Source organism: Urocitellus parryii (genome assembly GCF_045843805.1).
Source record: "Urocitellus parryii isolate mUroPar1 chromosome 10 unlocalized genomic scaffold, mUroPar1.hap1 SUPER_10_unloc_1, whole genome shotgun sequence".
NCBI lineage: Eukaryota > Metazoa > Chordata > Mammalia > Rodentia > Sciuridae > Urocitellus > Urocitellus parryii.
In genome coordinates, this window is record NW_027551754.1 from 480,597 (window position 1) to 493,111 (window position 12,515).

A 12,515-nucleotide genomic window follows, 5' to 3' on the forward strand; every position below is an offset into this window, starting at 1 on the left:
TGAACCTCATGCTCCCACCACTCACATCTGCTCCCTATCATTTAGCAAGAAGTAGTTTAGCCTAAGTCATACTATGGTTGATCCTGGGTCTCAAAGACTGGGCCCCAGACAAACATCAGTTTTACCAGAGAACTGGATAGAAATGTGAATTCTCAGGTTGCAGCCCAGCCTTACTATATGAGACTCAGAGTGGCTCACAAATATTAATTTTATAATCCATTCAGTTGCATGGTTGGGGCTTACAATCTGTGCCCTAATTGGTCTCTCCTTCAAAAACAAGATTTTTTTACCACATTCCAAAAAAATGGTATTATGACCTCACTAATTTACACCTTAATAACCTGCATCCCAAATTGTATAGTTCCAGCCCTGGTGGAAAGACCCTGAGATCCAAGGAGCTTGGTGCATGGATTCTACTGCTCAGATGTTCAGGGAATCCTGTTGCAATGTCCCCATTAAGACCCTAAACCACAACACACACAATTTATTGTAAAATCCCTGTAAATGTTTTAACCTTTACTTCTCTTCCAGAGAAGAAAGCAATACCCAATATCTTGTTTAAGAAGCTCTAAAGAGGGCTAGGGTTTTGACTCAGTAGAAGAGGTTTCTCATAGCATGCATGAGGCACTGGGTTTAATCCTCAGCACCATATAGAAATTTAAAAAAAAAATTGTGTCCACCTAAAACTAAAAACAAAATATTTAAAAGAAAATTTAAAAAGAATCTCTAAATGCCATGTTAGTATGCTGTAACCATGATTGGGTGAACCATGATTTTCTTAAAATAAAGATTCTGGATTATCATGTGCAGATCCCCAGGTTGCCAGATAAGACCACTAGATGGCTAGATGGTGAGGGTGTTTTTGTTTTGTTTTGTTTTTGCCAGTGGAGGGCGCTCTGCAGGTGGTTGCGACCTTCTCCTGGTTGCTCCCATCAGAGTCCCTGAAGTGTCCCTGTGCTGAGGCAGATTTTACTGCAGATTCCAGGAAGTGATATGAAGACTGGGTCTTTGACTACAGGGAGTAATGGCCATAGTACTGTAGCAGGAAATTTATTTAGAATGTTGCAGGTCCTCCTCCTCATATAGGACAGGCTGACAATTTCCCCACAGCCTCAAGTCCTGGTGGTGGCAGAGATATGGTCACAGGCCCTAATATTACCAATCTGGAAAAGAACAGTGGAAACAGAATTATTTTCTTCTCTTAAAAAGTGTACTCTGTTTTTATTAACACGCAGAACATATGGCCTGCCGTTTTTAATGGTTTAAAGTGTTGATTCATAAGGTAACTGAGAAGGTGGGAAGATAACTCAAATTTGAATCTTGGGTTCAAGCCTAGTTCTACTCCAGACTATTGTGGAGTATCTGCTAATGTACCTCTTTGCTGTGCCCCTCCCCTGTCTCAGGCAAAGGAAAGGCCCTACTGAGGTAGATGGTGCAAGACATCCATCCTCTGGAGGAGCACAGTAGGTTTCTGGGAATGGGCTGATTTGGTTTTGTATTCCTGTTAATAAGAATAGTTGCAACATCCTATATGACCATTAAGTATGAAGGAAAAAACATGACTTTCCTAATTAATGCAACTACTTCTAAAGAATAGATCTGTTTGCTCTAAATGCAATGATTCAGCTGTGGAGTGTAAGTTGTTAATGTTTTGTGGAGAATCAGATGTGACTGCATTACTATTACTGTCCTTGATGGAGTCTGCCTGCAAATGGGATATTCTGTCAAGGTATAGATAGGTAACAGTGGACATGCTTGAAAACGAGGTGTCTGCTGTCCTTGGGAGGAATTGCTTGCAAATGGGATGTTCTGCCAAGTGGGCTAGGACGGCGATGAGAAAAATTGTATTATCTGTTCTTAACAAGAGCAGAGCTCGGCATGCTCCAGGCTGAAAGTAGATTAGCCATGAGAAGCGGGTCACTTCTGATTAGAAAGTAAAACTTCTGTATGCTATGTTTAATTAGCTAAAAGACCTGATTTATTGCTGTTGGAAGGCTGCCTTCTTTGTTCACAATGCTATAAAAAGATCGCTTGTATACAATAAAGCACTTTTTTTCTGCTGCTGCTTTGCTTGCTCTGCTTCTTCTTTCCTTCTCATGCTGACCTGCGAGTGAATCACTGCAAAAGTGTTTAATGAAAAACTCCCTGTATTCCTGTCAAGGAAGTTTTTGAGAAATTAATTTAAAATCTAGAGAAAAAGAATTAATGTTAAGAAGGCAGATTAGTGCTTAGTACTGGGCAACTTGTTCTTGTTCCTGTGCACAATGGTTTGTGCTTTTACTCTTGTTTTATTAAATTTAATAGCCCCTGTTTTCAAGTTAACCACCTGCCATAATCGTGGCACCAATTCTAGTCAGTAAGTCAAGAAAGAATAGTCAAGGTTTAGGCCAATAGTCCGGGACATTTCTTACTATCATTAAAAGTTAACTAAGCAGAAACAGCTCAAGTAAAACGCGAACTGAAAGGAAAAATGCTTCCTTATGCATAAGCAAAGATACATTCCTTTTATCTAATTGTAGCTATGTAATATTTTGTTTCTTTGAATAATGATTCCTGTTAACCACAAAGTACTGTGAGCCTGCCAAAATGAAAAGTATATATGATTAACTTCACAAGATTGGGATTCAGCATCTTCACTTTTGTGTCTGTGTTGTTTTTCCACCCTCTTTCACTGACTCCTCACCATCCTTTCATCTCCTGAGACCCTCTGTTGGAGTTGGACTCTGACACCTCTTCTTCAACCCACATTTGCAACAATGGCAGAAGAGACTGTGTGCAACAGGAATAGTGCTTGCACAATTTCCCATCCCAGGTGCAGTGCCCCTCCTTTCCTCCCACCACTGGCAGCATTTTGTGCTCCCCAGCACTAAGATGGGGAGGGCCTAATGGAAAGCAGGGGCTTGGGTGCTTCCCCATGACCAAGACCCAGTGGTACACTTTACAGATGTAGTTGCCCTGCCCCTTATGATAAGCTGTATATATGTGGCATTGTCTAAAAGTGCCTTGGATTTGTTTTAATCATGTATGGGAGACACATATAGACAAATGCACTGTCACAGAGAGCTACGGTTTTCTATAGGCAGTAGAGCAGAGCCATTAGGGAAGCTCCAGGGTTGTATAGGAGATGAGGGTGTGTGAGGTGATAGAGAACATGGAAAAGAGACTTTCTTCTATTTTTGCAGAAAGAAAAAATGAGACAACATAAGTGGATTTAGGATTAGTATTTTTTTTATACTTTCAGTGAGTTTAGGGGGCATGAGCCATCCCTGGTATTCTGATATTCTCGTACCTGGACATGCTATGATTAGATCAGACAAAGACTAACTTTGGATGGTGGGAGCAAAATCAGAAGGATATTGGTAGTATGGAAATTATATTGGTTGACTGACACATGAACAATTTGGAGAGAGAGCTGACTATCTCTAAGAATTAGCTCTCTTCAGAAAATAATGACTGGGTGCAGTGGCCCATGCCTATAAACCAAGTGATTCTTGGAACTGAAACAGGTGGATTGCAAATTCAATGCCAGCCTGAGCAATTTAGTGAGACCTTGGCTCAAAGTAAAATTCAAAAACACATCTAGGAATCTTGCTCAGGTATAGTAGAAAAGCTGTAGAATGCTCCTGAGTTAAATCCCCAGTACCTTCCTCTATCCCCAACATACACACACCCACCAACACACACACAAGCAGTTTAAGGAGTCACCCCCTTAATGGTTAGCAATTCCCCATTGTCAAACAAAGAGAGTTTCAACAGTAAAAGGCATGGTAACACAAGTACTTTCTATTTCCAGAAAAAAGAAAGTGACATTGTAGGTGCTTCTAGCATCTTGCTCCCTGCTCCCTCAGGCAAGGGCTTGTGTTTGTGATCATTTTTATGTTTCATGGACATTATGCAGCCTTCTGGGTGACTGCAGACCAGTAGGACTTTTTTTTTTTCATAGAATAACTTCCAGTGAGGCATAAAGCTTGGCCAGAAGAGCAGAGAATTCTGATGCCTTTCAACTGGCTCTCCTCTGTCCCTTGAACCTCAATTTGTCACCAGGTGATACCTGCCGGTGGTGAGCACAGGATGTTTGGGAAAAGGACAGACTACTCAGGCAGAGAGAAGAGGGCAGTGGCCTGGCTTTGCATTTCACTGGAGCTTCTATTCTCTCAGACAGCACCTTGGAAGGTTTAAGCAAAGCGCTGTATAGAACACTCTGGAATGTGCAGGATGAGAAGTCAAAGGTTTTTCTTGTAGATGGCAAGATAATGTCCCAGACCACCAGCTCCAGCATGAGGCTCCAGATTCTGAGGGCCTGCATATTAGTTTTTTTTTTTTGTGTGTGTGTGTGTGTGTGTGTGTGTACATGTGAATGCATGTGAAGTGCTCAATGACTCACTATGCATTCTTGGGATAAAAGAGGTGGAAAGACTACTTTCTCAATGGGGTTTCTCCTAAGGAAGAATCTTGCCTTTTGTTCAAGCAGGGGCATCTGCCTTCACATTGACAACTGACCTGGGACTGGTAAATGTTGGAAAGGATGGTAGAACACCTTGACAGAGAGTTCATAGCACCACAATCAGGCCCAAGTTAATAATTCTCCTTCCTGCAGGCTTTAGGTTTCTTCTGATAATATGCTGTGTGTCCTTTTCTGCTCCTTGTTTTGTTTCTTTCCTCTTTTCCTCACATACTGGGAGATAATCACTGAGCTTAAAGCACTAGGGAGAAAGCTTTGTAATGTTGTGAATAACCAATAAAAAAAAAGAACTTAAAAAAATAATAATTTAAAAAATACCAGTGATTTTTTTGTGTGTGTGTGGCATTTATGATCTACCCCTGAGCCTCAGCATGAATAAGCTCAGAGGCCAAAAGCTTATTTTTGGTAAGGGGCTTTCCCATCATGATGATATTTAGTAATCCTATTTCCTACCTTGAAAATCAGAAATGCCTCTAGAAGGCCCAATGTACACTGGGTGTGATAAATGACATGGTTGAGAACTACTGAGCAATCAGGCACAAAGCTAAGTCCACACCGTCAGTGGAGTTTGCATGGATGTCTCTGTGCCTACTTGGGGTCTGTTCAGGGTCTGCTACTGCTCAGAGTCTGAGTTGATGGGACTTGTAGAGGCATACCTGTAGTGAGGGTAATTGACCAGAGGCTACCAAATAAAATCCCCATCAACAGAAGCACCATCTTAATATTGTGGGATTATCATGGAGATATTTCTTTGAAAGCAAATCAGTGGAGGTATCTGTGCTTTATAGCACTATGGTGATCACTCAATAACTATAGCTATTATCATTTTCTTAAAAAAAAGGCTTTTTAAATGATGAAATTTTCAGATTTACAGCAAAAACTGGGTCTATCTACCACAAAACCTGAGTTTCTTTGTCTTTTTTTTTTTTTTTAACTTGGGATTAAACCAAGGTGGTCATTACCATTGAACCAAGTTTTTTTATTTGGAGTTAAGATCTTCCTAAGTTGCTTAGATTCTTGTGAAATTGCTGAATCATGTTTTGAACCTTTGATCCTTCATCCTCAGCCTCCCTTGCTGCTTGCATAACAAATGTGTATCACTGTGCCCAGCTGAAGACTGAGTCTTACAGAATCCTGACAGAACCAGAAGTACTGGAGTGGAAGAGATTTTCTCATACTTTATTAAGTGTGGAGACCATCATTTCTTGGAAAGAATCACCTTGAAGTGTGAGCCAGGATGGGTCCAGGGAAAGATGTAACTTTTTGAGCTTTCACTGTGTGGCTTAAGACACACCTGCCTTTTCCTGGGTTATGCAACTGTATCTTTGTAAGAGTCACTGGCAGGATGGACTCTTCAGTTCAAATGCTTTTAACTGACATCATTTTTCAACCATTCTTATTGTTTTTTTTTTCAAATGTAACAAAATTATTTATTTGAAAATATGCAGGGCTATGTTTTTTCTTTTAAGAGTAAAAAGGGCAACTATGTTTCATCAGGTACTGGCTCAGTGTTCTCTAAAACAGATGTCACATATATGCTAGCAGAGCCACACATTGGTACAAAGACACGTAGTGCTTCACCTGGTCTGTCTAGTTAATGCTATAGTATGTTTAGGGATGGGAGAAGGGTAGTGTGTTTCATTTTCATTTGTGAAAGCTCTTTGGAGCTCAGGGGCTTAAAGTCATGAATGGTATCTCTGGGGCCTCAGGAGTTATGGATAGGCCTCCAGCTATCTATTCAATGTGAGCATCCACACCCACTACATGTGTAGATTTAACAACAGGATGTTTTGCATTTCACAGTTCAATATCTTTATTTCTCAGCCACCTGGTTTCAAACTTGTGAACTCTGCATTTGATGTAGAAAGCTAAGTTGTATCATGCAGAACATTTTGAAAGCACGAATATGGTACCTCAAGAATGACAAAAACATCTTTTGAATGCTTTTTATGGGCACCAAATCTTGAGTAAAAAATTTTGTCTAACCTCAGAGCAAAAGAAATTGACCTTTTGTTGCAGCAGTGGGTGCATTTCCATCTTCCAAGCAGCTCAGGAGGCTGAGGCTGGAGAATTGCAAGTTCAAAACCAGCCTTAGCAAAAGTGAGGCCCTAAGCAACTCAGTGAAATTATCTGTTTAAAGAAATACATAATAGGGCTGGGATGTGGCTTAGTGGTTGAGTGCCCCTGAATTTTATCCCTTGTATCCCACCAAAAATAAAATAAAATGAATAAATAAGACATTGACAAAGAACCATGTTGTCCATCTGAGGTTATAGAAAAAAACTGTGACGTGATCATAGACTTCGGGCATAAGAAAGTTTCATTCATGTGTTGGTTTTGTACAAAAGTGGCCTTTATGTAAAAAGATATCTTTTGAAAAAAAAAGATGATTTTAATTCAATCAATACAGAGGGGTTGAGGAAGGGGCAAGTGAACCTGTAGAGGTCCAAGGAGGGAAGAGGGTCCAGCTTCCAATCGTGCTCCCTGCCCACTTCCATGGGCTCCTGGGTTATGGCCAGTTGGGCAGGACTTGGGTTTTCATGGAATCAGCACTACAAAGCTATCTCAGGGCAACTGTAATTTTTCTTTCCAATTTGAAGATTCTGGTGACCAATGAGGTATAATCTCACAACTAATGAAATTTACAGTTTATAGATTTGTGAGAATTGACTAAAGTATTAATGATCTGTTTCTTGTTAACACTTGAAGCATACTTAAAACTTTGCCACATTCTTTACATTTACATGACTCTTATCCAGTACAAATATTTGGTGAACAATGAGACTTTCTCTAATAGAATAGCTTTGCCACATTCTTTGCATTTGTATGGTTTCTCCCCCGTATGAATTATTTCATGTTGAGAAATGTATGATCTTTTATAAAGAGCTTTGCTATATTCTTTACACTTGTATGGCTTTTCCACAGTATTAATTCTCTGGTGTTGATTAAGGTATAATCCTTGTTTAAAATTAAAATTAAAACTTTCCCACATTCTTTGCATTTTTATGGCTTTTCTTTCATATGAAGTCTCTGGTATTGACTAAGGAGTGATATTCAATTAGAAGCTTTGCCACATAATTGATATTTGTATGGTTTCTCCCCAGTATGAATTCTCTGGTGTTGAGTAAGGCATGATATTTGACTAAAAGCTTTGCCACATTCTTTACATTTGTATGGCTTTTCTCCACTTTGAATTCTCTGGTGTTGAGTAAGGTGTGATTTTTTATTAAAACCTTTGCCACATTCTTTTCATTTGTATGGCTTTTCTCCAGTATGAATTCTCTGGTTTTGAGTAAAATGTGACTTTTGATTAAAAGATTTGCCACATTTTTTGCATTTGTATGACTTTTCTCCAGTATGAAATCTCTGGTGGTGAGTAAGGCTTGTTTTTTGATTGAAAGTTTTGCCACATTCTTTACATTTGTATGGCTTTTATCCAGGATGAATTCTCTGGTGATTAGTAAGGTTTGTTTTTGATTAAAAGCTTTTCCACATTCTTTATATTTGTATGGATTTTTTCCAGTATGAATTCTCTGGTGTTGAGTAAGGTGTGACTTTTGATTAAAAGCTTTGTCACATTTTTGTATTTGTATGGCTTTTCTCCAGTATGAATTCTCTGGTTTTGAGTAAAATGTGACTTTTGATTAAAAGCTTTTCCACATTCTTTGCATTTGTATGACTTTTCTCCAGTATGAATTTTCTGGTGTCAAGTAAGGCTTTTTTTTTTTTTTTTTTTTTTTGATTAAAAGCTTTGCCACATTCTTTACATTTGTATGGCTTTTCTCCAGTATGAATTCTCTGGTGTTTAGTAAGATTTGGTTTTGGGTTAAAATCTTTTCCACATTCTTTACATTTGTATGGCTGTTCTCCAGTATGAATTCTCTGGTGTTTAGTAAGTTGTGACTTTTGATTAAAAACTTTGCCACATTCTTTGCATTTGTATGACTTTTCTCCAGTATGAATTTTCTGGTGTTGAATAAGGCTTTTTTTTTTATTAAAAGCTTTGCCACATTCTTTACATTTGTAAGGCTTTTCTCCAACATGAATTCTCTGGTGTGAGTAAGGTGTGATTTTTGATTAAAAGATTTGCCACACTCTTTACATTTGTATGGCTTTTTTCCAGCATGAATTCTCTGGTGTTGAGTAAGGATTTGTTTTTGATTAAAAGCTTTGTCACATTCTTTACATTTCCAGTTTTTCTCTTCAGTATGATTACTGTAGTTTTTAAAAAGGTTTGAACAACACTTAAAAATACTTTCACATTTCTTACATTTGTAAGGTTTATCTCCACTGTAAAGCCTATGGTTTTTAGAAATGAATGGAGTTTGAGAAAAATATTTTCCAGATTTTTTACTTACAGAGAATTTATCAATGCTCTGATAAACAATTAAAGAATCTTTAAATGCTTTTACATATTTTTTAACTTGTAGGGTTTCTCTCCAATATTAATTCTCTGGAATTCAGTAATTCTTGCAGTTTTATTAAAAATGCTTTCATACATCTTATATCTGTAATTTGTTTGATTATGTTATGCTAAATAAATTTTGGGCATGGATTAAGAATTTTTTCACTTTTATCATTGTAAAGCTCTTTTAAATGATCACATGGGTGTTTTCCTAGGATTAAAAAAGAAGTAAATTTTAATGAGTTTCACAGATTTCGTATTGTTTTACACCAAAACAAATATACTGATAATTATCTAGGGTAGGAAGACCTGTCTTCAGGTCCTGAAAGATTTATCATAAATATAGAGGTCTCTCTGAGTATCCACATCAACCTTTACATTAACCAATAATACTTAAGTATAAATATTCCCATATTCATTATAATTCTATGCATTGCCACAAGGATAAACTGTTCGTTGCATCATTATTTTAAAGTAACAATCAGACTACTAAAACTCAGAAAATTCTTCTTCATTTTTTTAACATCTTGATTACAGAAATATTTGTGGATGTTTACTCAATGGTGCACTTCAAATTATTTCAGTGATAACTGAAGCATGAAATAGACTCCATAGCAAATTTTCCATTTTTTTTTAGAGGAAGAGTATAATCTCAAAGTGCAGTGCTGATGTATTTAAAAGCATTCATGGGTCCTCAAATATGACTGCCATATGTGTTGTTGTCTCTCTCCAGCTCATCCAATACCCCACATCCCTACAGTGCCACCTTGCCTCCAACACACTATTATCTGCTTTTAATTTGCAGGGGATTCTTTAGGCACTAGGACAAAATCATGGCCATGACGTGTCAGACCTTCTTCATTAAGCCAAAGAGCAAGCTGTATCTGAAATGGCATGCTCAACTTTACACTAAAATATCTATCACTGTGGGTTTTGCTAAAATTCTCTCTATGTAACTAGCTCACTGAAATCAGTAAGGGGACGCTTTTAATTTGTTGAAAACATATTCCTTGAGATGCACAGATGAGTAGTGCTAGAGCCTCAGAAAATCTAATGGCAATAGGATTAAGTTTACTGGAGACATGTATAGGATCTAGGAAGTCTCTGGGTCTCACACTTGGAAAGTTTTTCCTGCTATAAATTAGAACAAACCCCATTCAACCCAAACCCACCAAATGTATAGATCTTCTGGAATATTAACTTGGAGTGTGGTCAAAATCCCTTTTGCTATGAAAGATGAAGCAGTGCATGTCAGATGCAGCTGCACAAAGACATCTATGAACTATGCATAATTTAAAAAAAAAAGCATGGAAGCCATTAGACAAAGAATGTCTGGTAACTGGTAACTAACAGTTAAAATCCAGCTATTTTAAGACTATCCAGTTCATGTTATATATTACCTAGTTTTGTCTAAATTCAGCATGCATTGGAGATGGAGATGGTATCATCCATTGGGGCCACATTGCATCATAGAGATGGGTGAGACTTGCCAGAATGACAATCAGCCTCTCTGAAAAAAAAAAAAGACTCTTTCTGTTGAAATTTTATTCCTACCTTTGATGTACACTCCCTTAAATGGGAAAAATTATCTAGTCATTGTTTTTCAGATCCTATATGGTCTAGAGAATATATAAGTTTATTTACCCTTTCAACACACGTTCTGGCCCTGTCTCATATTCCTTTACTAATTATTTCAGATATTCATTTTTGTCAGGTGGCTCATCACCTTGAAAGAAGAAAATTACTTATGTAGGATGCTTGATGTCCCATGACAAGGAGTGATTATAAGCCATAAATAGGTTGGTAACTACATAAAGTCTGCTTCAAGTTGAAATAGAATTATAAATGAATATTTACAAGCACCCTTGACTGAAACCATCAAGTTTCAGGGAGAAGGGTCTACAAAAATGGGCTTCTGAAACAGTAGACAGAATCATGGAATGACAAAGATATTATAGATCTCTGTTCCCTACAGAGAAGTTTTATAGTAAGCCATGCCCTATTCAAAGGTGGTCTTCTGTCACCAATGTGGCTGCTTTACTTCTCTCAAGAGTTTTACAATTACAAGCTTTTGTTCTTCTTTATTCTTCATTAGTCCCACACCCTCCCTACTGCTTATGCCCAAGGCATGTTTATTACCTCTCAGAATGAGCCCAGAAGTGAGTCAGATGATTTCCACTGTTCTCATAAGACCCTCATGTCTGCTTTTGGGGTTTAATGCATACCTTTAATGCATACCTAAAAGCCATTTGGGCTTTGGGTTTTCTCAGAGACTGTGCTAGAAGTTCCTGAGTCTTTTCTTTGTTTCAGTTGCTGTACATGATAGATGAGCTGTATGCTTATTTGATGTATTTTAGAAGGACCTAGCTGCTTCTCTTCTTTTTTTCCTTAATTATAATTGCATTTAAAAAGCAATGCCTACCAAATATTCATCTTAAACATATTTAATTACTCAATAGTTCCTTTCAACACAAATGTCCTAGTGAGACTTATTGCAGCATTTTCATTTCTCTCTAATCTGAATATTTTTCTTGTCCTAAGTAAAAATATATACGTGTGTTTAGATAATGAGACAATTTGTCTATACTGTGTAGGAAATAAACTCTTTATTACTTCATAAAGCAAACAGATTAGAATATTGCAATTTTGTATTAGTGATCTGTAGACTTTCATCTAATGTGCAATCACATAGAGATTATTAGAAGTAAAAACATAACTCATTAATAAGCATTTTATTACTGTTTAGATTTTTTTCACTAAAATGCCCATCTCTATTATGATTTTATTTCTAAAGCTGAGTAAATTTTTTGAATCTTTATTTTCCTGAAAGTTTTTTAAAGATACAGCCTGTAAACATTGAATATATATGTAGTTTGATACATGTTTTTGGATTTGAAAATACTGTGTCTTTAAAGTGGTTTTACACAAAATACTGAGTAGTAAAACTTTTACAATTATAATAATGTACTTAAAAGTTTTAACTAAACAAAAAGTGACTGGCACAGGTTGAACAGTCAGTCAACAGTAGACAATAGGACAGACAGCAGAATACATCAGACACTAGAAAGGCAATATGTCAATCAATGGAAGGGTAACTGATGTGATACAGCAATTTGTATACGGGGTAAAAGCGGGAGTTCATAATCCACTTGAATCAAACCGTGTAATATGATGTATTAAGAACTATGTAATGTTATGAACGACCAATTAAAAAAAAAATAAAAAAATAAATAAATATAAAAAAAAAAAATAAAAAAATAAAACAGCAATATTTCAACTAAAAAAAAAAAAAAAAAAAAAAAAAAGGAACCAAAGTTAATTCAGATTAAAATGTAGTGCAAACTAAGTACTTTATTTTTTTCATTATGTCTTCTTTAGTTATACATGATAGTAGAATGTATCTTCACATATTATACATTCATAAATTATAACAACCTATTCTTTTGGTGGTAAATTATGTGGAGTTACACTTGTTGAATATTCATTTAAGAATATAAGAATGTTATTTCCAATTTTTTCTACTGTTTTTAAACACTTAAATAAACATCAAAGATAAAAAAGAAAGAGGAAAAAAGTAAAATGTCACCATAAAAATCTATGCACTACAAATTAAGACAGATTTTAATAGTAGAAAAAATTATAAGAAAT

At 36.6% G+C, this 12,515-nt stretch overlaps 1 pseudogene; it reads right to left on the reverse strand.

Annotated features, from left to right (window-relative positions):
* The window catches only part of LOC113177662 (uncharacterized), a 147,047-nt pseudogene that overhangs the window by 117,565 nt on the left and 16,967 nt on the right, over positions 1-12,515 (reverse strand).